Source organism: Lygodium microphyllum, unplaced genomic scaffold, assembly GCF_053477565.2.
Source record: "Lygodium microphyllum isolate KBCC unplaced genomic scaffold, Lygodium_microphyllum_v1.1.10 scaffold_31, whole genome shotgun sequence".
Lineage (NCBI taxonomy): Eukaryota > Viridiplantae > Streptophyta > Polypodiopsida > Schizaeales > Lygodiaceae > Lygodium > Lygodium microphyllum.
This window is the reverse complement of record NW_028229514.1, coordinates 17623746-17650104: the sequence shown is the minus strand read 5'-3', so window position 1 is coordinate 17650104 and position 26359 is coordinate 17623746. Positions and strand designations below refer to the sequence as shown.

General features: G+C 40.9%; 1 pseudogene; it reads right to left on the bottom strand.

The window, feature by feature from the left end:
* Nucleotides 1-11444: 11444 nt before the first annotated feature.
* On the bottom strand, nucleotides 11445-25882 carry LOC148009372 (threonine synthase, chloroplastic-like; annotated as a pseudogene).
* Nucleotides 25883-26359: the final 477 nt, after the last annotated feature.

Sequence of the window (26359 nt, the reverse complement as noted above, 5' to 3'; positions counted from 1 at the left end):
CAATTTCTTTACTTCATCTTTCAATGAAATTTTTATGAAAACAATTCCATTGTAAGTCGGCTCTGATACCAACTGTAACGTGTCCACTAGAATCCTCTAGAACACGACTTAGCAGCCCATCGGAAAGGTTGTCTAGAAACTCCACCCGGCACTCCCATGGAATCTTGCGGGTTTTGCAATCTAGGACTTTCCGCGTCTGCCATGTAACGGAAGTGTCCTGGCCGTTCCCACTTAGGATCGACCGGAATTGTTTGGTCATTTACTAACAGCGACTAGCGTCAGACCTGATCGAACTACTTTACGCAGAAACGCCTGGTTTGAAGTGGATTCATGCTGCACTTGGTTCAAGGAGAATGGGAAACGAGAGGGATGCAAGGCTCGACCTCTCTACCATAAGGCATAGTCCCATTCCGTTCCCCTAAAACAGCGTGAATCAGGTAATAGTTAATTCTAAGTCATCGTTCTCGTTACTTGTTTCGGAGGTGACGATCATCCTCTATTCGTCGAAGACTTTGAGAAAAGTTCCCGGCTAACCGGGACCACCCATCCGTAGGACGGACCCATGGTCCATCCTCCGCACTTTCCTCGGTTTGTTTTAGTTATGTAATTACCTACCACATTAGTTTGACATATACAAACAGCTTCTTTGAATTAACCCTCTTATGCACTGGTTCCTTCACGTAATCTTATCACAGGACATAAAGAAAACAATGCCAAACAACTTCTTTATTATCATTTTATCCTTTTATCTTTGAAATACAAGGAGTTCCCGCCCGTAGGCGTATTCATAATCCGCCCGAAGGCTATCCAGTAATCCACCAGGGATCACTATTCCAAGCTTCCGCCCGTAGACTAGTATGCGGGCCTCGAGATCCAATCCCGAGTCACGTTAGCCTCTTGTGTAGGGCCCGGAAGGAAAGGGATTTACGGCCAGAGCCCCCCTGGCACCCAAGCGTCCTCTTGCTCCAAGTAGAACTCAACGGAGAGACCTCTCGCGGCGGGTTCGGTCCACGTTCCCGGCGCGGCTAACAACTCCCTTGGTTAGGGTCAGGCAGGCAGTCGGGGGTAACTGAAGCTGCCTCTCCCTTCAGGCTTCAACCTGAAGTATTTAGATATATTTTCATCCTTTAGTTCATTGAGCAAACAATGCAAACAGTGCTTTCCAAACTGATACAAGCACAATCAATTTCCAATGGTCGTTTAGCTGGCAAACTGTTAAGGAGTGACTCCTTTTCTCCGAATGCAACCCGCATTTGATCCGGAATCAATTGCAACTTGGCAAGATTCCTATCATTCTTGGGTTAGAGTCATACCCTACCAATACTTTAGGTTTTGTTGTGGTAGGTTCCAGCGACCATGTCGCTTTAGTTTATTGTGTGGTCATTTGCTTCAAGGCAAATACCTAACTTTCCTTTTCCTTGGCAATTATCCCCCAAGAAAAGTGAGTAACAGGATGATTACTCATCCTCTTGTAAGTTAAATTCTTTCAATAACTTGCCAACCTCATTTCGAGAGATGACAAAACTCTCTTGTGGACAAATCTCAAGTCTATACGATGTTGCAACCTTTTTGCACATGTGTTGCATCATTCCACGGGATCATTCCACCCATTGAATGGCGTCCTCTGGCCACGGAATTACCTCTAGCCGAGTACCAGGGTTTAGGGTATCCTCCAACCCATTCCTAATTATGTTGTCCCATGGTCCTAGAAATTTGCAACTCCGTCGGAGTTTCATCATTAGAACGAATGATCCTTAGGATAAAACCTTAGATCATTTTATGCATGAACATCCAATTGGTTCGACATTTCGTGAACGTGTGTAAGATCTTTGGGTTTGCGGGTTTAGACTTGGCAACAAGTGTAAAACTAGGTCGAATTCTTATTGCACTTGGCACTTGGGATACCTATCATATCGACTGAGCCATGCCCATATGAATCCCTTGTGTTTTAGGTTACTTAGACAACTCAATATTCTTGTATTGCAACAAGGATGAACCTTCTAAAGGTAATAAACTACATCTAATGGAGAACAATAGTTACAACTACACCAATACGCGTAAACATGCGATTTATTGCTTTTACGCATCACATGGTTTATGATAATTTTATCTTTCCTTGGTGTAGCAAAAATGCATGATAATCTGGATACTAACTTTTCCTAAGACCTATTAATCATGCCTACAACCTTGTAGCCTATACTTTCGAATCTTATGCTTTGACGAACCATGCAACCTTTCCTAAATGAGGCTTCTGATGAATGACGTTTTCGCATGATGACTATGCAATACGCAACATTCTCCTAGCTATAATGTAGTTAACGAAGTTTATACCAAACTAAAGCTAGTGTTAACTCATTCCATTTTACATGCTATTTGCAGGTCCATAAGATCATTTCCGTACGCTATTATTTCTTTTCGGATAATATCTTATGGTGTTAACCTTGCCTCATGAAATCATTACGAGGAGGATGTTGCCTAACATGTGGCACACGCTTATTCCTACCATGTCTAGGATGAAAGAGAATGCACTTATAAATTCCATTTCTTTGCCCTAAGTTTAGACTCATTACTTTGATAATGTACCAAAGAAAAACTACATGCAACTAGTCTTCTAAGGTGGATAACTTGTTTCAAATTCATGACATATTTCAATCTTGCCTAATGTTTCAAGAGATACTTTATCAAATGTATTTTTTTCCAATTTCCACATGTATTAAACATAAGCGTAAAAATGCAATCTCCCTTATGAACTAAGCGCGCCTAATCATTTCTTTATGCGAAAATAACTCGAAAGAACCTGGACTTGTGGGCTCGGGGAGATATCCACTTGTATACTCGGAGATGAACCTCCCGCAGTCGCATCTTGTGTCCTTTTTGGGGCCATCGTAGGTGTAGAGTCGGCTTCTGATTTGCCTTTGTGGTCTACAGATTGACTTGCCTCGGAATGCAGCCTTCCGTCCTTGGCCTTTTTCCTCGTATACAAAAGATTCCTTTGCGGGATGGCACTCGCGGCAAAGGCTTTAGGAGTTCTTTTAGGAAAAACTCGAGTTGGTACGGAATTGATTCCTGGATGGCTTGCGGCTTCAAAGTCTTTTTGCGAAAGCCCTTTTCAAAGGGTCTTGTGGGAGGTCTTTATGGGCTTCACCTTCTCCTCTTCAAAGTCCCGGGGAGGGGGTATGAATGGACCTTTGGGGAGATGTCGTGGGAAGGGGGGTTAAGGAAGCCCCCCCTTAGAAGCTTCTTAAGAAGCTTCTGGGCAGCAGCGATGACGAGGAGGGGGGTTCGTCGTGAAGAGGGCGGGGATGGGGCGGACTGAGGTGGCCTGGCGGCTCCTGCACGGTGGCGGCTGGCGACTTCCTGCACGGCGGTGGCTGGCGACTTCCTACACGGCGGCGACCTCCACCTCCCTCTCACAGCCCGCCCCTTCTGCACGGCCCTTGCTCTATCTAGCCTCCCCCCCTCTAGCTAGGGGGGTGTTTATATAGGCATGGGGGGAAAAGAGGGCATCCACCACGGGGCCCCCTTGCATGGGTCCCCCCCCCCATGCAGGCCACGTCTGCCATATCCCCATCCTCCCCACACTCCCCCTTCTCCAGCCATGCATCGGTTGGAGAAAAAGGGGAAAAAATAAAAAAATTTGCCTTGAATTACTCAAAATGCCCCTCCCAAGAGGGTGTTTTTGTGAGACTTGCGGTTTTGAACTCCCGGTTTTGATTTACCAATGCGGAGGATCCCATTTCACGCGTGCGGGTCACACATTACACTGCCAATAATTTCAATGCAAGAGATAACCTTTGCACAAGGTTTACGTCGTGTGCGGGACGTCAATATTTACGGTACGCAGTTGCGGAAATATTACACTCTATAACTATTGCTACTTCCAGAGTAGCTGATAGTTTTGCTTGCCTTTAAGAAGTTGGGAATAAGAGCACAAGGATGCATTAATGAGGTCGGTATATTCAGGCTAGAAAAGAAGATAGCGAAGAGCCTTCGATGGTGGTAAAGGGTCTGCAGAAACTGATTGTGCAGGAAGAACCACAACAAGTCGATTGATTGCCAATCTACAGAGGCTTCAGATAGTCTGGAAGATGGCGAAATCATAGGGATCATCACTCTTAAGGATGTTATTGAAGAGCTACTTCAAGGAGACACTTGGCAGAGTGCTGGCTACTGGGCACAGTCGTGTCCTGGTTTATTCTGGAAATCCTAAAAACATCACTGGACTGCTGTCATTTCTGGATGCGATTAAGAGGATACTGCACTCTCCAAAGGTTTCTTAAAGGTCTTGCCATAGTTATGATAGAAGCTCACATGCACCATAGCTAAGGAGAAGATAAACTAGTCTTTTCTGAGATAAAAAGGAGGAACCTATCAAGTGTATGGTTGTGTGGTATCTGCAGAGCACATGGTGTAGCCAAATGATCCTGAACAGGGTTTTGACAAAGCAAATTACTATGCTCATCCTGAACAATATCACTCTGTGTTTCATGAAACTATTGCGCCTTATGCTTCTGAATATGCTTCTATCATTGTGAACTGTATTTACTGGGAGACAAGATATCCTAGATTGCTCACCAATAAGCAACTTCAGAAACTATTAACTGCAGATGGAAGTGTGCATAGCCAACTTGCTGGCTTTGTAGACAATTCATGTGCTATTGGAGGGTTCATTGAATGTGTCAAATGCACAACCTCTTATGAAAAACCCTCATTTCATGGATCTGAAAGGGCCCAGTATACTGAAATCAGTGTATCTACCAATGGTGCAGGGTCAACTTAAGCTGGCTTAAATCATCATCCTCTCAGTGTTGGCCATTATCCTGGTTACAGTGCTGGGTAGAGCAGTCCTACTTTACTTCCAGGATCTTACTTGAATGTCAATTTGGACTACGGGATTTCAGCCTTCATCAATACTCCTAGCTCTTATAATGATTATGGATATGGTTCTGGATTAGGAAGTACACCATCTGGCTATCAATCGTACCTGTAGAAATGTATGCTAATATTGCAATCTTTACAAAGATCTCTTCACAAACAGGAAACTGAATATGATCAGATTTTTCTGAACATGAGCTTCATGTAACTCACTTGACAAGGAATATAGTGTACTTTGGCATCAACAATTCAATTTTCTTCTTGTTAGTCTCTTCCATTGCTGTACCTTGAACTCCGTGTTCTGCAGTCTTTGCGTGAACTCTACGACACCGGATCAAATGCTGGATGCATTCGGAAAGAAGGATTCACACCTTAGCAGTTGGCCAAACAAACGACCACTAGATTGATTGTGTTTGTACAGTTAGGAGCACTATTTGTACTTCTTTGCTCAAGAAACTAAAGATGGAAAGATAATTAATGCTTCAAGTTAAAGGCGTGGAGGGAGAGGCAGCTTCAGTTACCCTCTATTGTCTGCATGACCCTAACCAAGGGGGTTGCTAGCCGCATCGGGTACATGGACCGAACATGTCGCGAGAGGTCTCTCCGTGGGTGCTACTTGGAGTAGGAGGATGCTTGGGTGCCAGGGGGTGATCTGGCCATAAATCCCTTGCCTCCGGGTCCTACACAAGAGGCCGACATGACTCGGGATTGGATCTCAAGGCCCGCATACTAGTCTACGGGTGAAAACTTGGATTAGTAATTCCTGAGGATTATTGGATTACCTTCAAGCGGATTATGGATTTCCTTCGGGCTGATTATGGATTAGCCTTCAGGCTAGATTATTATGATGTACTCCAAAGACTGTTAAATAAGATCAATTGTTGAAAAGGAACTTGTTTGGCATTGTTTTTCCATGTCAGTGCTTAAATTACGTGAAGGAACTGGTGATTAATTGGCTAATCAAGGAAGCTATTTTTACTTGTCAAATTAAATGTGATAGGTAATTAGATAACTAAAGAACACCTGAGGAAAGTGCGGTGGATGTGACCATGGGTCCGTCCTATGAAAGGGTGGTCCCAGTTGGTCGGGAACTTTTCTCGAAAGAAGTTGACAGCAAGGTAACGATGACTTAGAATCTAGGAAGCTAGAGTCCCGATTTGTGTTGTTTTAGGAGAACGGAATGGGACTATGCCTTATGGGCAGAGAGGTCGAGCTTTGCATCCCTCTCATTTCAGTTATTTGCTTTTGATTCTTGTTGCATTTACCGTAGGTTAGGATTAAGAAGTCAGATTAGAGAGGTGTAGGGTTTACTATTGTAAAATAGGGTAAAACAAACACAAATCGGGGTAAATGGGAAAAAATAGTGGTTGGAATGATTAATGGAGGAAAGGGAGTGATTGGGGATAGCAAGACCTTGCTCAGGAAGGGGTTTAAGGGCCATGAGACCATAGAAGAGCTCATCTTTCACCCTAGCAATGAGAGAGAGAGAGAGAGTGGGAGAGGGAGAGAGTTTTCATTACTGATTCGGTTTGATCTTGCCATCGAGGAGTTTTTCACACGATTTAGGTATATCAGAACCTTCTTACTAGGTATTTGTTGTGATCTTGAAGTCGGTGTGCTTGGTCATTGCATGTATCATCATATTCAATGAGGTCATTCTCAGTGCGGCCGTCATCGTGCACAACTCGGCCCATCCGAGTGGCTTGGATTTGGGTTCAGTCCCAGAATCGCACCACTCGGCCCTCGGACCAGTCGGCCCACTCGGCCCACTCAACTCAGACACGTATTGCTCGCCCCATTCAAGTCAACCATTCAGACAAAACTAATATTCGGCTCTTGGCATACTTGACTCGGCCCGTTTGAACAATGGAATTGATCCACTAATGTGACTTGGCCCTCGGACCACTCGGCCCTCAACCACATCTATTCGATTATCTGAGTTGCAAGTTCGACCCGTGTTCCTATTTGGTCCTGAGTCCCCATTTGAATTTGCCACTCAGCCCCTACAATTCGGACGAGTTGGGCCGAGTTAGAATTTTGCAAATTTTGTGGAAGTTTGCACAAGACCTAGCTAGATCTCAACGGTGCCAACCTTTTTGAGCCATCCCGATGCCCATAACTTGATTTTGGTGCAAGGAATAGGCAAATTCAAAAGATGCGGCTGCTTAGCAGCTTGAGTAGGTTGTCGAGAGAGTTATCGCCTTGATGGCAGCTAGTGGAGGCATAGACCCCAAACGAACCTAAACCGAGTAAAAGAGAAGATCCCAAGACATAGATGGGAAATTAGAGCCGAGCGTAGGACTAAGCGAATAACAACAGAGACGTGGATCTACCCGACCTCCTTAAGCTTATCGACAGTTTGGTGGAGCACGAGAACACAACCATGTCAGAAGAAAGCTCAGACTGCAGGCAAAACAAGGAATTTGACTTAGGGGTTTTCCCAAAAGCGATCTAGTAGTTGGTGAGTAGCTACAATTCTCATGCTCGGTATGAGCTCCGCGGTCTCCATGTTTATTCACTCTTTATGTTTGTGTTATACCACTTTAGAAGAAAAGAAAAACACCAATGCTACAAGGACAAACATTTCAAGGATACTTTAGCAAGTAAAACAAAAGTCTCAAAAAAGTCACAAACTATTTGGTAGCTTCTTGAATCTTTTACATGTATTAATTAGAACCAATTGTATCTTGGAGATACTCCACAAAACCTTCATTGTGAGTCTTTGAGATTTAGGTTTCTTCAAAGAGATTTTCTCTACTTCGCCTTGCATAACATTAATAAGTTACATCTGAATAAAAGCATACAAATTGAGGACATATTGCATAGAACATCTACATGACCATCTTCCATACATATTCTGAATATTTAAGTAAGCTCCAAATGTGAGTAATAGTTTTGATACTCTCTATTGCATTCAATGACCACTAAAAAAGGGCATCAATCAAGGCCTTCATCATCACAATAATCTTCATTGTGGCCAAAACCTATTATATGAGACATATGAAAAAATTTGTGGGTACCTTAATGATCAACTTGACCTTAATACAATTCACACATCCCTCACAAGGCATGGCAATAGGAGATGATATCTAGTGTTTTATTCTAAAACAAAAGTGCCTACTACTTTCACTATTACTAGTACATAAGATTAGAGATCTGAAAAAATTCCAACCCATAAAGCTTAATTCTTGTGTAGCATAAAGATAACTCCAAAGAAAAATGTGCCACTTGTCAAAATATGGAAGATGTTTTTTACCAAAAAAATAGTGAGGTTGCACATTGCACCTATCAAAATGAAATGTGCATGTGACCTTAGAGACAGTAGCACTTTGGGTTAGTTTGCTGCTAAAAAATGTACCTATGCCATAGTCCATTAGTGCCCATTTCATAGGTATCCTATAAGCTCCATTGTTGAGATTCAGCAATCACACTCACTAACAGCCTCTTTGTATGGAGCTTCAGGGCCAAGGACATGAAGGCTTACCTATCCCATATGCATAGCGGTGCCTTCTGCAGTTTCCTACTTTCCTATAAAGCATTGTACTTGCTTCCTTTTCTTAATGCAATGATAGTACTCTTTTCTTATCAGTAAAGTGTCAGTGTCATTGTCCACATACACAAGATTGTGTTTATGAGTTTAAGTCTCAATCTTGGAACCTAATTCACTTGTGTAACAAACAGTGTCTTTGTCTTCTACATCATGAGTTTACTCTTCTTCTTTCATCCACCATAACTAGCTGCCATGTCCTAGATCCCGCTCATTCGACATGGTAACAGAGCTCAGTTGGGCATGGCCCAACCTCATCTCTGCTCTTCCAGCTCTTCTTTATCTTTCCTATGCTCAGCTTGAGTTCATGACTTCACTCCCAGCTCAATTCTGACTCTACCTTCAATAAAGCTCCAATGGCTACCATAGCCTACAGGACCCTGCCTCCTTAGAGCTCTTAGATCTCTTGGACCAGGAATCTTAGATCTCTTGAACCAGGAAATATCTCCGAAGCTCTCTTTTGGAGGATCATTCCTTGACTCCCTGCGCTCCTTTCTGGCACATCACAGAGGCACATTGGCAACCGATAGCCCTGGCATTGGGAATTTTAGTTCTCGCTGTCCAGATCTGCGCCAGTCCCGATTCGTACAGCTGTTCGTCTCCCATGCAGTGCAATCTGGTCCACGACCTTAGGGCTTTGGAATCCCATGTTATAAGCTCTCTATCCATAAAAAAAGTTTGGAAAATGATCAAGGCTACAGCCCACACAGACTGAAAAACTAGGCCCCTGTCCTAGAAACCCTAATTCCACCATAGCCAAAATCTCCCAAGCTCATTTTTCTCTCATTTTCTCACTCCTGCCACTAAACCAAGCTAAAGCCCACTCTGATCTACTGTCTTGGCACCAAATCAAGGAGAGGAAGGAGCTGAGAAGATTGAAGAAGGATCAATGACCCGGAGCAAGGAAGATTCAAGCTCAACATCAAGTTTCTACATAGTGTGTTTTCACACTACCATTACTTGTGTCTCTAGACACATTGTAATCTGCTCCTTCACCTGTAACATCTGAGAATCTTGGTACTCATTTACTGTTGCTTCAACTATCCAACATGGGAAAAGACTCTCCAAATGCTCGGTTCAAGGGAGTCGGGTTTCACACCTGGCAAACCCGCATCAAGCTCATTCTGATAAAGAAGGGTATTTGGGCCATTACCAATGGCAAAGAGAAGAAACCTCGGGATGCGAACCTTGCAGTTACTTGGCAGAAGAATGATGACAAGGCACAAGCCATCATTAAGCTGGAATTGGATGATAGCTACATCCATCATGTGGATGCCTGTGACACGTCCCATGACACTTGGGACAAATTGGATGCCTTATTTGGTGCACAGTCAAAGTCGTCTAAGTATGGTCTATTGATTGAATTTTTTCGACTTGATATGAAGCCTCATACATCCCTGGCATCCCATCTGAACTACATGGAGAGCCTGTTTACTCATCTTGCAGGGATAAAGCTAAAAATGGATAAAGATGTTTGCATTGGTGTCTTGTTAAAAAGTGTGCCTCCTACCTATGATAATGTATCAACCACTCTAACCAATATGCCTAACCCTCAACTTGTTGATATTAAAGCCTCTCTGCTAGAGGAAGAAAAGAAACTTAAAAGCAAAGAAGAGCCTAGCACTTCAAAGGATGAAAAAATGTTTTATGTAAACAACAGATACAAAGGTAAAAAGGAACCACTCTTCTGTGACTTCTGCAAAAGGACTGCACACACTGAGAAGTTCTGTCATGCTAGGAAGAGGTCCCAAAAGGCCTATCTTGCAGCTGTGAAAGAAGAAGAAGACCATGGACCAAAAGATGAAGATGAAGATGAAGACCACCAGGATCGGAAGGACAAGACTCATCAGTCCTTCTACTCTCATTACTCTTATAGATAGTTTTAAAAGCCTTGTATTTCCTTGCCCTAATGCTTCTTGCCATAAGCTTTGTAAACTCCTCATGTAACTTGTCACTACATTCCCTGTACACTTTGTGAGGCCCCTGTTACAGCCTCTGGATGTCCATCATGTTTTGCTGCCCACACTTAGCCTTTTCTGCGACAACCTCTGGTGTCTACCATGTTTGTGGTGTGCCCACACTTTGCACGTGGTTCTCATTACAGCCTCTATACACTTTGTGCCTTTCTAGTTGTGATTGAGGAGGGGTGTTGAGATTCAGCAATCACACTCACTAACAGCCTCTTTGTATGGAGCTTCAAGGCCAAGGACATGCAGGCTTACCTATCCCATATGCACAATGGTGCCTATTGCAGTTTCCTACTTTCCTATAAAGCATTGTACTTGCTTCCTTTTCTTAATGCAATGATAGTACTCTTTTCTTATCAGTAAAGTGTCAGTGTCATTGTCCACATACACAAGATTGTGTTTATGAGTCCAAATCTCAATCTTGGAATCTAATTCACTTGTGTAACAAACAGTGTCTTTGTCTTCTACATCATGAGTTTACTCTTCTTCTTTCATCCACCATAACTAACTGCCATGTCCTAGATTCGGCTCATTCGACATCCATAGTAGTAGCTGACTTGGCACTGAAACCTATAAAGCTCAGAACATCAGAGATACAATCACGGTCTAACTCAGAAGGTCAACAAGTAGTAAAATATAATAAAGAAGTACAAAGCTTGTAATAGGAGACATAAGAACAAACTTATGGATATCATAATGATCGATTTGTCCTTATTACATAATGTCATAGATATGTAAAATTCCATGATCAATCTGTCCTTATTACACAACGTCAGAGATATGCTAAATTCCAACCCATTGAGTGTTTTTTTTTTGCACCATAAAGATAAATCCGAAGCACCATGCTCTTATCAAAATGAGAGATGTGATTTACCATAGAAATAGTTGTTGCTCATTCCACTTGTCAACATGAAATGTGCAAATAACCTCAAAGATATTGACACTCTAGGTTAGTTTCATTCTCACAAATGTGCCTATGAGAGAGACTTTAAATTAACCTTTATTTCAATTGGGAGGGTAGCATACTTTGACTACAACTCTAGTATCTTCTTCAATTAGTAAGCAATTTTGGAATGACTAAACATGAGACCATGATCTGCACTCATAACAATGGTATGATTGGTTGGGCCCAATTACATTCTTCTCTCGCAACTTCATCAAGGCACATAGTGCCATGCAAGTGTGTGGGAAAGTAAACACTTAAGTCCTATTAGCCAAAGCACAAGCATCCATTAGTTCTTCTTTATAACCTCTTACAATCTCGTCAAAATTTCAAAGCGCATAAACTACATGATCAATGGATACTAAATCACTAGTTTGAATAGCAGATACAAAAGTGGGGTTGGCCTTCATAGGTGTATAGTTATTCCACCTGGTCTTATAATATAGATGCACTAGATTGGCATTTGTTGTTGCAGCTTGCGCACCAACTAGCTTGGGAATCTAATTAGTCAAGCCAAGTTCTTTGCACATAACAAATCCCTAACAAAAAGCATAGATCTTCCCATGATTGCTTCGAGGTACAATAACCTAGTGAGGAATGTCCCACTCAAAATCTCTATGGCTATAGTTTTCTGGCCTTCCAAGTGAAGGTTTTATAAAGAATTAGCCAAGTATATGGGGATTGCTTCTATCACTTCTCAAATTAGATGCATGCACCTGTCAAAATTGGTGTCCAGGCTCAATAAGAATACCCCATTGGCAATTTGTTGCACCAACTGGGCAATTTAGATTTTGTTTGCTAGCAAAAACACAATAGGAGGAATTCTAGTTGTAGCAAAATAAGTTGAAAGTGTTACAGATGTATCAATGGTTGATGCATAGTTGACATCAATGAGAGGCTTATTCATTTTCCTTCACCTCTTCTCTTGACTCAACAAGACTGTCATGCCAAGATTATTAAAGCTCTCCATGTGACTGATACCACACCACTTCACCCACAAGTCATTCAAATTCAACATCTCATTTTCAAATTGCTATGCATGGAACAAATTCGAATTCCCTTGGAAAGCATTTACAATATCATCATTGTCCATCTCAGGAAGTATACACACCTTTTCTTATTCCAAGCACTTGATCTAAAACGGCCAAGTAGTTTTACTAACATAGAAATCTAACAGAGTTCAAGTAATTCACATCATCTTCCTGAGGGCCTCCATATCATGCTCAAAATCAAGAAGTAAACCATTCTTGATTTTGTAAATGACATTGTCCAACAAATACCCCTTGTCGACAGGGTCATATGGGATGAAAGGAACTTACTTGGCAGAGAAGGTATTAGGTGGCTTGAACAAACCATGGTGGCATGCATTGTCATAGATGTTTTCAGTTGCCTTCTTTTTCCAAGAGGCCGAAGTGGAAGAGGTGAGTCTTCATGGGTAAGCAAATCTCACGAATAGTGCTCTGTTCACTCTCCACCTCCTTTTACTGGTTTAGCTTAAAAAATTTGTGAAAAAATACTTTTCGTTAACTCTTATTAATAGTTCAGCCAGAAAAGACATTCTGGAAGCTACATTAGATAGATATCTATGTTATTCAATATTCTCTTTGAGCTTTGCATGGCAAAAAAGTCTCATGCGAACAAAAGCATAATCCTTTAGTTGTGATTTACCATTGCACACCCTAGTAAAGCAAGTGAATGACCTTTGAATGGAGTTTGTAGTAGCTACAAGCTTGCATTGGAAATTTTTTTGAGCACTTCCAAAGGTATGATAAATGCAAGTACATCCTACACATGCATTGAAACATGAGCAAGGGAAATTTTTATTTTAGTGGCCCTAATACATGCAATTATTTCAAGAGTGTGTATCAGATCAGAATGCACCGATCAGAATGGGGAAAAAATAGGCCATCCCACTAACTCATTGTTGTGATAAAAGAAGCTTTTACACTAAAAACTTGTTGCATTTATAGCTATTGGCTTTGCTTTGCAAGTTTCACATCTCTCGAGTCCATCTTACATTCATTTTCTTCCTATTTCAAATCACTACATAGAATGGTACAACATCTAACAAAAGGCATAGGAATTGCCGAGCTAGAATCTCATAGATGTAAGAGAGGCACAACAAATAACGTGATACATGTGTTGCAAAGATTCCTAGTACATTTCATGGTAAATCGTAGGTGTAGTCGCAATCAGCACCCCTCTTGATTAGGATGTTTCTTATCAATCATACTGACTGCCGCTATCCTCGGACACAATATTAGTGAGTTTGGGAATCTCCCAATTCCCATTCCTTGAATACTAAAAAGATGGCACACGAATAACATACCCATAGGTTTCTAAAAACCATATGATGTGCCTACCATTGGAAAGTGCTTGAAAAATGGAATCTATTGAGCTATAGAGCGATCAATTTGGAGTTATAGTGTTCAAGTTATGACAAATCCAAAGATTTGACCACGTGTCCAAAACTTATGCGAAATTCTCATATTCCCCAACATGGTGTTCTCGATGAAAAAAAAATCTTACATGCGCAATTACTAGGCCAATTAGGACAAAAAAAATTAATTGAATATTTCTTACAAACATCGAAAAAGTAGTCACCATACTAAAGTGTTTTGGTCCTGCAAAAGGTTATGTGCAAGGACTATCAAGGTGGTTGTGTTGATTCTTCACATGTTGACATTTAGGGTGATGTGGATGTATTCTAATCTTGGGCCCTCTAGGTGAAATAGGTCCCACTCTAGCAATCATAGAGGATCTAATTCCTTTTGTTTTATTTCTTTGGATTTTTTTAGTTTTATCTTTGGTGGCAAGTTAATGATGCAACACTATTCATAGTCTTTGGATTTTTGAGAATGAAGGTATTGTAACAAGCTAAACATATTTGATAGCAATAGCCTATGGTCATACTTTCCATGATAATATATATCTAAATTCACAAATTTTTTGGTTAATAAATAGCTACCCCCAAAGATAAGTAATCTTACTATGTATGATGTGAATTGAATGCTTCTAAGTAGGTGGTTGAAATAAAGAGAGCCATTGCTAGTCCCTTCCTCTAAACTAGGCAAATAGTGGCTTATCATATGGCTATTCATTCCCAAGTTCCTTGGATATAGTCATTATTTTTTCAATATTAATATCTAGAGATTGGTTAAGGACAGAAACTTAAGGAAGCGACTTCAGCTTCTAAAGAGTGAGTACAGAAAATGTAATGACTAAGGCACTAGTGTTATTCTTTGAATGTCGATAAAGAAACCCTTTGCTTGGATTTAGACACAAGATAGACTAGAATATTAAGAAATAAAGCTATTACAAGAATAGAAGGCCTATTTAAGCTCCTTTTCTAGTTTATCAAATTCTCATCCATTAAGTCACCTAGTTTGGAAAACATCAATTGGAGGATTTGTTTGCTCATCATTAGTCATCTAGTGGAGTGGTTAATGTGACCACTGAAGTGAAGCTCAAGATAAAAAAATCCATATTTCCTAGATTATTAGCACCAAGTATCTTATTTTTTATTCATAAGGAATACCATTGCCTTTATCTCCTCCTCAAATGATGGCCTATTAAGGTAGGCATGCACTCAAGAAAGTAATTGTGGGAGCTCTCGCTGGACTGCCAAGACCCCCAGACCGCTTATTGTTTTAAGTGTTCCAAGCAAGCTCTAATGGCTACCTCTCACCTAGCCGACGCACCTCCAAACCTATGAATGTAGTGAGCTTACCTCGATGCAGAAATGAGTTGCCTCCTCCCTCACACACACCGGTAGCTCCACGATCGTAGATGCTAGGTCAAGCATCCTCAAGGCTCCTCCTTCAAGCTCCATCCACCACATGTGTGCATGAGAAAGAAAATAGAAGAGAAGAGAAGAAGAGAAGGGGGAAACAAGTCATAGACGCGCATGTTAGATGCGCAAAGTTGGGCGCGTCTATCATTGCATCTATATGTGCGTGTAAAAGAGCATGTAAATAGATGCGAATTTTGCGTCTATATATCCACGCAGATAAACGTAAACATAGATGCGAATATAGAGGCGATTTCAGATGCGTAATTATTAAACCACCTAAAATTGGACTTATTATAATTAAAAAACCAGAGTTAATAATTATTTTTGCATTGCTCTCTAATGAATGGAAACTCCTCCAGTTGACAAGCCTGATATAATTATACAATTAGTAGCAAGCATTGCATGTATCTCGTAATTTCTCTACTTGAAGAAGATAAAAAATACTTTCTTTTTATTATGGAAAATTTAATTTAGCTTTAAACTTGACTATTGATTCTTGAGTATGCACATGTGTGTATGATATTTTCCATAAAATTAAGAATACACATTGAATCATTAAGCGAATTAAGTATGTTAGAGTGAATGATCCATCTCATCTTCAATGAGATCAGCCCTTGCTAAACTATCTATTTCTAGGTCTATGTTACCAAGAGGTAACAAAACAAATAAGTCTATCCCACTATCAGATGTATTGCTATATTGCTCAATAACTTCATCATCACCAATCAGATTATTGTCCTCTTCCACGTTTCCTTGAACATTCTGGCGAGGTTCATCTTGTACTATATCACGCATATCATCCATTGTGGTTTCATCATGTACATCATCATTAATTGTTGGATTGCCATCTGCTATCTCTATGTTGGTAATGTTACCATATATTGGTTTTGAACGATTAGATATAGGGATGACATACCACCATTGGTTATTGTTTACCGTTGGATGATACACAACCTGTATTTGAAAAACAAAAGCAAGAAACTTAAATACTTATTATATTGTGTATATGTATCACATGCATACATATTAAAAAATTAGCTTTTACATATATACCTGCTCGCATTGTTGAGGTAGTACTAATGTGTCATTCTTGTTTTGGTGAAATTTTGTAGAGTCAATGATTACAAAACCACTTGGATGACGTTTGATTGTGTAATGCTCACCATTTGTTACCACTTCTTTAAACCACTTCACATCCAGTATATATATAAATAATCGTCTGAAGTCAAGCTTCAGAATATCTTGAATCAAGCCACAATAACCTTCCATGGTACCATTGGTATCCTCGAAGTGAGCAAGGACACCACAATCTTGGTATTTCTCTTTTCATCTATACGTTGAGTTCGAAGATGTTTACCCTCACACCAAATAGCATTGAATAATGTGGACTAGTAGTAAAAGATTAAGATTAAACATGTCAATTTATTATATAAAATATAACTAGAAACAAATTAATTGATAGTGTCTCACCTTTGATAAGCAGCATATTCCCACTCTTCTTGAGATATATTAATTCCCTCCTCTTTTTCCATTCTCTCCATTTTCTCATGTAACCAATCTATATCAATATGATGTGGGAGTGCATTTAGATGATCTGAAAATGAGACATTACGTCCATGTCTGGTGCGAAATGCTTGTCTTTCACTTTTTCTTCCTTGCTTCATTATATAGTGTCACCCATTTGCTCATTACATCACTATTGAGCACATAAAAACTATTTTACTTACGAAGTTCTTCTTTTGTTAGCACTTTACTCCTTCCTTTTCCTTGAGGTATTATAGAGATCATCCTCAAGTCTTCATTGTTTTTCCATAGTCGTAGTTGAGAGGGGTCCACTTTAGCAAGATATTCAGATATATAAACAAGGGATGATTGCACTAACCAACCCTCAACCATGCTTCCCTCAGGCCGTGCTTTTTGCCTCACAAAATCTTTCAAGGTTTTCATGAAGCACTCAAGAAAAAACATCTGCTTTGCATGAACTGCCCCACAAAGTGCGATCTTATCAATCAAATGTACGAGTAAATGTAATTGAGTAGTCAAAATGGAGCGAGGAGAAATTTCCTCCACCGAACAAACCACCTCAATAGACAATACTCAAGTATCTTGCAATGTGTTAGGATCAATTTCCTTCGAGCTCACGTATCTCTCAAGATGTATTTGATAATTGTTTATTTTTGTGTAGAAATTCAAAGAGATTCACTACATGATGTATGCAATATATAATGAAAAAATACAATGCATACACACCTCACAAGCTCTCCCATCTTGTAAATGATATCACGTACATCTTTGGATATACAATGGGATATGCTAGTAGGAAGTACAAACTGAATGTAAATAATATTCATAGATCAAATGATTAGTTGAGGAAAAGTTCATTATACCCCAAAGTTTACACATAGTTACTTCACTAATTACTATATTCATGGTTAGAGATACCCTTGAATCATTTTGTGCCAATTGTGGGACTTCAAACCAGATAGTTGCTCCACACCTCTTTTCTTTTTCTTTATGAAGGCTCCCTTGAGACATCTCATACATCCTGTGCGTGTTGGAAAGCTACATATCTGTTCCTTCACTATTTTTTCCTCGTTCTTTGATACCATCCAAGGTGCATGGGGGGGTAGCTCAATTTTTCCTCTGGGTCCAATGCCTCGCCAGGCTCGTCTCATGCGACCAATGTTATGTAAATCCTCCCTTACATTGACTGAATCACGAGCCCCTATCAAGTGATCCCATAATGTAGATACAACATTTTTGAATATGTGCATGGGGTCCAATAGGTTATTGATCTTGAGTTCAGTCCAATACGAAAGACGAAAAAATATAGAGAACCTAACAAACAAATAATATATTATATAAACAATTCATCATGCTAAATACTTTAAAGTCAATCGAGAGAAATATACTTCTTACCGACTCATGCCGAGTGGAGGGTGGTTGTTGGCATTAATCCATCTCTCCTTCTAATCTCGAAAGGTTAGAGATTGTGGAGCCATTCAATTATTAGGGAGAACATATTTGGGATGGTCAATAGGAAGAAATTGATGATGATTGTCATAGATAACCTTCTTTAAACGTACTAGCCTAGAGGAAACTAGAGAGGGACCACAAATAGGACATGAATGATATCCTGATGTAGTTAAACTTGAACAAATAAGTGAATTAATAACATGCAATTGATTCAAGTCTTGAATTTCAAATATAGAGTTATATACATGTACATGAACACTCTCCATATCCTAGAAAGTCATGCATGGTCCACAACAACATAGTCTTCAAAGTGAAATCTCTAGATGATGCAAATACGCTTGTATCTTGTACCTCAATACCTTCCCATAACATTTCTAACTCTTCAGTCAAAGGCTCTAAGTAAATGTCCATGTTTTTTACCTTGTGCTTTCCAAGAATCAGAAGGAACAACATTACATGTCCCTTTTTAATTGCCATGGATGGAGGAATATTATAGTTCACCAATACCACTGGCCATACACTGTATGATGTGCTTTTGATGCCAAATGGATTGATTCCATCCATACCTAATACAAATCTCAAATTTCTTGGCTCTTCTTTGAAAATGGGCTACAAATTGTCTATATGTTGCCATGCTGTTGTGTCTGCAAGGATCCTCCATTTTCCATCACTTAAACGATAACTAGCATGCCATGACATGAGATTTCCAATAGACTTCATCCATTGACTTCATCTCCACTTCGTATCTTGATTCACCACAAACAGGACACTCTCGTGCGAACTCATGAATCCCACGAAATAAGACACAATCATTGACACATGCATGGATCTTGACATAATACAGGCCTCCCAAAGATGTCAAGTAATGTCTTGCTTGCTCTCTCTTAGTTGGCAATTTGCTTCCGTTTAGAAGAATTTGTGATAATAACCTACATATATTTTTTTAAGTGAGTTAAAAAACCACCAACATATATTTGTGTCTGATTTCAAAATAGAACAATTAATATTATGATTCATAAGCCAAACTAAATTGATACCTACTTCAATAACGCATTCAAACTGACATTACTCCATCCACAAATTGTTTGCAAGTTAAGTATCTCGAGGGACACATGAAGAACGGAGTACGTACAACCTTCATACAACGGAGTAGATGACGCTACATATAGTGGGTCATCTGGCTTCATCGAGTGACCTTATCCCTGAACCGGTTGTGAAAATAGATCGTGTACCATTTTGTCCAAAATCTCATCCTCTATAACTTGATGGGGCATTTCATGAGGGGTACTATCATGGTCATCACTCTCCACTCTTCTTGAAGACTCTGCCTCCTCGCACCAACATTTTGCAGCCTCTCGACAGCGGGGAGGGAGCATCTGAGGATGTGGCACTACATTCTGCTCAACCTCAAAAGGGTAAACATAGACTAGCAATCTTAGTGTTAAAAACAATGAATACCGGTGATTTTTCTCAGTCCCATTCTCGTTACATGCTGAGGTGTGACATTGCAACTTGATGTGCTAAAAAAATACACCCTCGACAATGATCACACATGCATTTAATTTTTCATCGTAGCCATGCATCTCGATTATGAAAACGTAATGTTTCATCCTCACTTGAGGATGTGCTCGTTGACTCATCAGCATGCACCGCACTAGGTGATGACAATGACATGATTAAACCTAATTCATGACAACATCAAATTTGTAATTAATATGTTTACATAAAAACTTCAAGGCGTATTAATTATTCTAAGATATTCAATTTTAAATACACAAAACTTATCATAAATACATAAAAACTTATGATAAAAACTTACTATCAAAACTTATCTTAAATACAAAAACTTATGATAAAAACGCAATAGTGCTAAATACACGCCTATGCTTGCATCTATCTACGCGTCTATTAGTGCGTTTACATAAAATTAGGCGTGCATATACATGAAAAATAGATGCAAACGTCAAAATTAAAAAGATACAAGGGATTTCTTTTCAAACTGCGACTTTCCTACGTTTTTTGCACGTCCTGGAGCTCGAGTTCAGCCAACATGCAGTCTACCTCCACTAGTCTCTTCATGACTCATCTCCTCATGACTCACCTCTTCTTTCACTTCAAAGAGACAAGAAGGGAAAGAAGACAGCTAAAGAGAAGAAAGCCAAGGAGAGGAAGAAAGAGAGAACAAAAGAGAGGAGAACAAGAGGAACAAGAGGCAAAGAGAGGAGACAACAAGTAGCAAGCATCAAGGGAGAACAACTCACCAAGGAGAGGAAGAAGGGGAAGGAAGCAGCGCCACCACCCGTCCACACCAAAGACCCAAGGTGAGTCCTCTCTCTCTCTCTCTTTCTCTATTAGAATCTTTCTTTCTATGAAATTAAAGCTTTTGTATCACAAAAAAATAATGGCGATTGTCGGTCTAAGAGTGGCCGACTTAGCGCATCTGAGAGCGCATGTAGTTTCCAGAGTAGACACAGATATAGACACACAGATGTGTTTTTTGTTATCACGTCTTCAGGCGCGTCTCTAAGCGCTTCTATTCTGAATGATAGACGTGAGTATACACACGCCATGCTAAAAAAAAAAGCTTTTGTTTTTTCATAGTGGTACCGCATCTCTGAGTGCGTCTATTCTGCATACTAGACGTGAGAATACATGCGCTTTACTCAGAAAACAAAGGCTTTGACTTCGAGGAAGTGTTTGAGAGCGCATCTATTCTGCATCTCAGACGCGAATATACACGCGCCAGGTTTGATAAAAAAGACAAGCTTTTATTTTTCAAATTGTACAAACATGTTACATAATAGTACAATTTACACAATATTACAGTTTAGCAAATTTGTCTTATTCCTGTGTTTTTTTTGCACAGAGAGGTCAATGCTTTTTTTGGAGGTTTTCCTAGTAAGGAAGACTTCATGGGAAAGATGACTATACACCTTGGCGGCTCTCCCACAGCAGACGAGGTGTTTAGCATCATATCTGGAATGCCTCTAACGTCTTTGCCTAGCATTGCTTCCCAAATACCAAATGTCCAAATCCCAATTGCAGGTACTCCATGTGCAGTGCCTGTACATGCATCGGTTGAAGCACAAGCGTCAGCTGACACACATGCATTTACAGAAGCACGTGCATCCAGCAAGGCAGAGGGTAGTCGACAGAGAGGGAGGAGGGAGAGTCGAGGGGGAGGACAAGGCTTGTGTGGGGATTACCTAGGAGGTGGCAAGCGATAACCCTCACCACAAGATCACATAGAGGAGCTTGTATGCTAGTACTATAGAGTTATAGATATTGATGGCATCTTCCATGATGATGAAGGAAGGGATGTAATGGCGTATATGAGGAGCGTCGTGCATGCGACGTATAAAGATTGTTTCATTTACTTCGAGAATCAGAAAAGCGGCTTGTGGCAGGAGGTGTTGAGGGCAGTCCATAGGAAGTACCCAAATCCTGAGGGTCAGCGATTTTCGGATGATTGCAGATGTATAAAAGTGAGGGATTTGCTTCAGAACAAAAGATCCCACCTCATGACACGTGCCATCGAGTCATTGCAGAGACAAGAGGAGGGGCGTGGAGCCTATAGCCAACCACCTATGTGCCACCGCATAGAGTGGAAGAAAGCCAAGAAGAAAGCAGCAGAGAAAGTGAAGAGTCGCCAGCACGCAGAGGTGCAAAGCATCCAAATGGAAACTATGGGATCATCGCATTACGGATTGGGCAGTAGAGAATCGTGGGAGGCAGATTTTGTAAGTATATTTTGATTTCTAGTTTTTTAAAATTTATATTTTTTTCAATTCTTTATATAATTTGTTCTAATACATTGTGTCTCATAATTGTTTGTATATCATAATTGTTCTGCTGACTACTATCATTGGTAGGATACCTACTCCTAGAGAGGTAGATTACCATTGAGGCCATAACCGCGCAGCCACATGGCTTCACTTCTATGAGGAGGGTCTCATCATTGAGGAGCAATATAGCCGGGCTATGAGGATTTGACAGCGAGAGGAGGTATGCTTTTCTTACTTTCCTATTAAAAGTATGGCTAATTATAACTTTTTCTTTGCAATTGATTAGAAGCAACCTTGATCTTTTGTGTGTGTAGGCCGACCTCGATGTGGAGCATAGCGAGGAGGGGAATAGCGACGCTAGTAGCGATGGTGCTAGTGAAGATGTTTCTTCTTCAGATTCGTAGAGGAGCACCATGCCTCCTCTATGGCCTTGTTTCCTTGTTTTTCTATTATCCATCTTTGAGCCTACTTCTTATGGCCACGCTTTAGGTCGCAAGTACTTAGAATCCCCATGTAAATGTGTTTTATATATAATGAATACATGGATTTTTGTTTTCAATTCTCATGCATTCACATCCATTATGTTTTTCCCAAATGCACAATTTGATGTATGGAAGGGGTTTAAAAAAACCAGAGAGCATGCTCTCTGGTTTTTTTTTTCAATTATGTGCTTCATGTCTATTTGTGCGTCTAAATTGCAGAAAAATGTGTGTCTATACTCGCATCTAGAATGCAAAGTACACACGTCCATAGATGTGCTATATAATTCAAATTAATTAAAAAATTAAATATCTTTTTTTTTAAATGAGACTTTTGGTTTTGCAGTCGCGTCTATTGGCGCATGTAAAAGCACGTATATGCACGCATCTATGTGTCCATCTAATCTTCCATGTAGACGCACTTGTAGATACACAAAAGAAATTAAATAAATAATAATTTTGGTTTTTGTCTGCACGTTTATTTATGCGTGTATATGCGCGTCTAAAGCGCATCTATTGGTGTGTGTGGATTTCCTTATACATGCAACTATAGACGCGAAATGGTACACGCACATTTAGACGGGCTTATAGATGCGCCCGTAAGATTTTCTCTCAATTCAAAAATCGCATCTAAGAGCACATCTAAGAGGCCTTTTTGTTGTAGTGGGAGTGGTGAAGAGCTTCACCCTCTTGATCCCTCACTCCCACGTGCTCACTCCGTCATGCTCTCAATCTCCCTCTCTCTATTTCACACACACACACACAAACAAGAGGAGAGAAAAAGACAAGGAGAGAGGCCTCTTGTTAACCACACACCAAAGAATGAGCTTTCATTCACTTTTTGAACTTTATATACAAGCCCTAAAATCCCATTAGCACCCATCCCTTTTTACATGGCTTGCCTTTGTGGCAATGTCATTTTTTTAATTGCCCTTTTTTTACCTCATGGCTTAAGCCTATACCCGTCTATTCTTTACAAATGGGACACGAGGGAGCTTGGCACTCTTTTACAAGAGCTTTTAGAGACTTTTGAGGTGCTGCTATTTAAAATTGCATTTTTGCCTCGGCTTAGCTTTTAGCGGCCGCCTCTACGCCTTTGCTCTTTTTTTGTTCTTTTCTACTTTTTGCTTCATATCTCTACCATCTGAACCTAAGGTTAACATTACCCCCCTTCAAGACTAGTGCCAGTCCCATGGCACTTTGAGGTCTTTGTTGTGGAAGGGTGGGGTCTGGGCCACTGGCTGGGGGGGTGATAGGGCCACATGTGGACTTTTTTGATTGGGAAGCTTTGGTAATGATTTTGATGGAGAATCTAAGTGTGTTGAGTGGACATTGAGGGCCTTCCAAGTTGGTGGTTTGCATCATCCTGTTGTACCTGGAAGGATAAAGTGCTCAACTTAAGGGGAGTGTCTACCTCACTGTGTCGTGCTCTGTGCTCGTGCTGGTGGAACATGGAGTTGGGTCTAACCCTAGATAAGCCTGTGTGATGTCCCATGCTTGAGGACCCTATTGTGCAAAGGGAGGTGCAGTGTGTGTAGCTTAGGTTGATAGGTCTAACCATAGGTGAGTGTTATCTCCTTAGGTATGTCCTGCACTTGGGGTGCCCTAAGCGTGAAGTGGGGAGGCAAAAAGGATTAGAGGGTTAGAACTAGAGTTGGACCAGCAAGGCCATCGGATGTGCCTAGCTTAAGGACCCTTAGGTGCAGTGACTGCGATCTATGTGCCGTGACTTGCGTTTGGACATGTCACAGGCTCCTTTCATTGTTGCTTTGTTTTTACAAAAACCTTGCTAATATATAGGATTTGGGCAGTAGCTAATTGCTAGATCTTGTCATCAAAAGGTGGTGGTGAGGGGGATTTAATTGAGTGACTCCAAAATTTCCATCTCTACATGAAACCCTTAAGGTTCAACCAAACCTGGAGAGGGGTGGTGGAGAGGAATGGGTGGTTACAGCGGGTGAATTGGATATCACTCATATCCTCAAGAATAATGAGGCAGAAGGAGGGTAAAAGGATGACTCGCATCATTAGGCAGGTCATCGCGTAGCTATCAATGGCGTTAGGGTAAAAAAAGAGTGGGGGAGACTACGTTCCGCTAGGGTAGAGTCCTGCCTAAGTAAGATTTTTAATAGCCTAAGATAGTTGCATGTGGTAATGAAGGCGGGATCGAGATAGGAGGAGAAGTCAAGCAATAAAGCAAGTCATGGTGGCATCTAGGCTGTTGAAGATGAAAGTGAAGGCTTGGACTAAGGTGGTAGTATAGGGGTTATATATGATGGGGAAGTCGTAATGGCCATGGGTGTATGCATCAAAGTCTACTCCTACCCTACGAGGATATGCCATAAAGGTGGGGTCGTTTCTCTCAGACTGGAGGGTATTACAGAAAGCCATCCATGAGAGCACATTATCATCACAAATGCGTCTCTGCAAGAGTGGCTAGCACTCGTATCTGGGCACGCAGTGAAGCATTTCAAAAACCTTATTTTGCCAGTACTTCGCATTGTGAGTGCCCCAAAGGGTGGGATTATTCTCTCTTTCTTCTAGCCATTGTTGGCTTAACTGTCTTCTGACGCTGATCATCTCCTCCACTATTTTAGGGGGAAGGACTCCTCGCAGGGCATTGGGGACGAGGAAGCTCAAGGTGAATGGTTGTTTCTCTTTTTCTTATCTCTCCCAGACTAGAAGTTCAGCATGGAAAATGGCCGGAAAGTCATTTGGGCATGGTGGAAGGGGTAGAGACAACTGTGCCATACGGTTAGCCCTCAATCTTTATCTGGCTTCTTCCACCATTTGTCTTCTCTTCTTCCTCATGGTGGTTTTTCTTTCCACGGATGTGTATGTGGGCTGCCACTACTCTTTAGAATGGGGTGAAGGGGGTTGTGGAATCACTTACTCTTCGAATGTGCCCATGTCAAATTGTAGTTCAGCTTCAATTCCTGGAAAATCTTCTTGTTGTACCTCCTCTACAAACCCCAAAGTATCAATCTCCTAGGGGGTTAGGCTCACCAATAACACATACCTATGTTGTTCATCAAAGCTCAACCCAATTGCAACAAGTTGGGGGGGGCATGTGTAGCCCTGCTCGGAGAGCTCTGTGTGCTATGCTCAACTTCTTCTTTACCACCTCCAAGGACTCCCCTTCCTCCGCGTGAGTGGCATCCATCAATGTATTTAGGAAGACTTGTTGTTGAGTATTGAAACCAACTTGGACTGCCTCTACCCTGCTTTCTGCTAGGACTTTCTCTTTTTCCACGAGAGCCAGGCAAAACACCAAGGTCTTCACTCTTCGTTCATTTTGTCCTGCCCACTCTTCAGCTCTCCTTTTCATTTCCTCCATACCTTGTCCTTGTCTTTGTACTAGGGCCATGAGTCTCTGCTCTTGGTCTTTCGATTACCTGCTCAATCTCTCCCGCTCCTCTCTTTCAAGACTTAGCTTTTCAGTCATGGTTTTCATTTCTATGTGATGTTGTTCCTCTTCTTGCTTCCTTCCTTCTTCCCTTGCAGCAAACTCTTTCATGCCCCGTTTGATTTGACCTATTTTTGCTCCTGGATCCTCATGTTGCATGATTAGAAGCTTATACTCTCTTTGCATTTCCACTAGCTTTTGATTTTCATCTACAAGCTATTGCCACCACCTTTTCTCCTTTTCATCTTTGGCCTTTAGTTCCCATTTCAAATCAAGGATTTCCTTTTGTTTCTTAGCCATTTGCCTTGTCTTATCGAGTTGGAAGGTTGCCACTGACTCCTTTTCCGCTTCCACACACACACATAGAGGAGAACGAGGAGAATAGAAGATGTGAGGAAGAAGAGAAGAGAAGGAGTGTGGAAGAAGAGAAGAGAGGAGGAGAAGAGAAGAAAAGGAGAAGTAGATAGGTGGAGGACAAGAGAATAGAAGAAGAAGAAGAAGAAGAAGAGAGGAGAAGGAGGAGAAGAGGAAGATAAGAATACAAGAGAATGGGGGAGAAGTAGATACAAAGAAAGCAATGAGTAGATG